The following is a 2,958-nucleotide window of genomic DNA, read 5'->3' on the forward strand; positions in this document are numbered from 1 at the left end:
TTGTACACATTCAGAAACAGTATTCATCTCCCGATGATAATGTTACTTTACATCCAGTTACATTTGGTCGTTTTCTCAAAAGAAATTCTATTAAAAATATTGTGAATGGAAGTTTAAAAAGGATAGGCCGGAATAGGTTATCTATTTCTTTTTCTAAGTACCAAGATGCAAATGACTTTGTTGAAAACAAAAATTTAGAAAATGAAAAATATAAGGCTTTTATTCCATCATTTTCTGTGAGTAGAATAGGAATAGTCAGAGGAGTACCAGCTGAGTGGTCTGAAGAGGAAATAAAAGATAATGTTTCTGTTCCTATTGGCTGTGGTCCAATCATAAAAATTAGGAGAATAAAACGAAAGATGATGATTGATGGACAAAACCATCTTAAATGTACTGAGTCTGTGGTATTTACTTTCGATGGACAGTTTTTGCCTAAACGAGTATATATGTGCTACACTTCTCTCACTGTAGACTTGTATATATATCCTACTATTCAATGCTACAATTGTTGTCGGTTTGGTCATGTGAAATCTCAATGCAGATCTAAACCAAGATGTTTTAGATGTGGTCAAGGACATAGTGGTGATAACTGCTCTGTTCAAGATGATTTTATATCTTGTTGTTTATGTAAAGGTTCCCATATTGCAACTGATAAAAAATGTTTAGAATATGAAAGACAAAGAGCTATAAAGGAATCAATGGCTAAAAACTGTATTTCCTATTCAGAAGCTTCAAAGATACATCCATCTGTCTCTCGAATTTCATATGCAGATACATTACTCTCATCACCTAACATCACTCCTAATACTTTTCCAACCCAGCATCAACATTCAACACCTAAAACTATAAACAATACTTCATATAAAAAAACTGTTTTTGTTAAACCAAAGCCTCCACCTACACTTAGCAAAGGATATGACAAATCTGCTCACCAAGAAATTTTAAGGGATTTTAATATTCCCCAACCTTCTAATGGATGTGCATTAATTAACAAAGAAAATGAAAATCCTTTGGAATCCTCAGTAATTGATTTAATTATTTCTCTTATAAAATCTCTTAGTCAATCGAATGAATTTTCACCGTCCAACGCTGCCATATTAGTTTCTGCAATTACTCAAATTTATAAACCAAATAATGGACAAAGTTCTTCAATGGAATTGTCAAAGCATCACTCCTAAAAAAAGTGATCTTATTTATGTATTAAATAAATATAAACCTTATATCTGTGCTCTTCAAGAGACATGGTTGAAACCAGGATCTTTATTTAAGATTCGTGGTTATTCATGTCTCAGAGAAGATCGTGTGGATGGGCATGGCGGAGTAGCCATGCTTGTGAAACACCCTCTTTCCTTTTCTCTCTTCTCTATTCCTTCTCACAGTAATGATTTTTCTATTATTGCTGCTTTAGTTGAAAATATCTGTTATGTATCTATTTATATACCTCATCCTTCTTCTGCAATCTTAAATGAAATTAAAGATATTATTTCCATTCTTCCGAAGCCTTTAATGATCCTTGGTGATTTTAACTGTCGCCATGAATCCTGGGGTTACTTATCTTCTAATAGTTATGGTAACACATTAATAGATATATTTGATTCAGTGAATTTGTGTATATTAAATGATGGTCGTCCTACACGACGTTCTCATCCTGACGAGGGCCCAAGTGCTCCAGATTTAACAGTCACTACACCTAATCTTGCTTCTTCTTTGTCCTGGGATCCATTACGATCTACTTTTGGTAGTGATCACTTCCCACTATTATTATCATTTCCAACCTGCAATAATAACAATAAAGTATTACATAAAACTTATTCTCCTCGTTTAAAATATAAGCTTAATGATGTTGATTGGGATTTATATAAAGATCTAATAAAAAACAAAATTGTTACACTTCCAAAAATTAATCCAGGTACAGAATCTCAGTGTGCAGATTCTTTAGCAAGAATCTTTATTGAGGTTGCCAATGAGATATTTCCAAGTAAAAATAGCTCTTTGGGTTTTATTCCTTCTCCTCCTTGGTGGGATAACGAATGTACTGTGGCAGTAAAGAGAAGAAAATATGCTGAAATTACATACTGTCAATGTTCCACTGATGAGAATTTTGAAATTCTTACAAAGAGTATGTCAGAAACTTCAAAATTTCTAAAGAAAAAGAAATTTGATGGCTGGAAAAATTTCTGCTATTCAATATCACCTGATGTCAAACCATCTCTTGTATGGCAAAATATAAGAAGGTTTAGATCTGCATACAAAGATTCATCCCCAAAATCAATCCCTTTTCATTTAGTTAATAGCTTTTTAGATAAATTGGCTCCACCTTTCGTTCCTGAAGACTTAATAATTGGTTACCCTGTAATAAATATAAATAATGATAACTGTTTTGGTTTAAACAGTATATTTTCTCTCACTGAACTAAAAGGTGTATTGTCTCATGTTAAGGATTCTGCTCCTGGACTGGACGGTATTCCGTATTCCTTTATCTCTCATTTAGATGATGATGCTTTATTTTATTATTTATCTCTTATAAATTCCATAGTGACATCTGGTAACATCCCCTCCACGTGGAAACGTCAAGAAATAATTCCCGTACTGAAACCTAATAGGTGTTCTTCAGACCATTCTGCCTATCGCCCAATCGCACTTTCTTCTGTTTTGATGAAAATTACAGAACATCTTATAAAAAATCGTTTAGAATGGTTTGTTGAGCATAACGGTCTATTATGTGAATCCCAATTCGGTTTCAGACGTGGGAAAAGTACTATTGATAGCTTAAGTATATTCATTTCTGATATTCAATTATCATTTCCAAATAATAAATCAGTAATAGCTGCGTTCTTAGATATAAATTGTGCCTATGATAATGTCGTAATAAGTATTTTAAAGAGTAAGCTTTTACAACTTAATATACCTCTGCTATTAACAAATTTTATCATAAACATGCTTTCCGAAAGATACATA

The sequence above is a fragment of the Leptidea sinapis genome, chromosome 10, assembly GCF_905404315.1.
Source record: "Leptidea sinapis chromosome 10, ilLepSina1.1, whole genome shotgun sequence".
In the NCBI taxonomy this organism is placed as follows: domain Eukaryota; kingdom Metazoa; phylum Arthropoda; class Insecta; order Lepidoptera; family Pieridae; genus Leptidea; species Leptidea sinapis.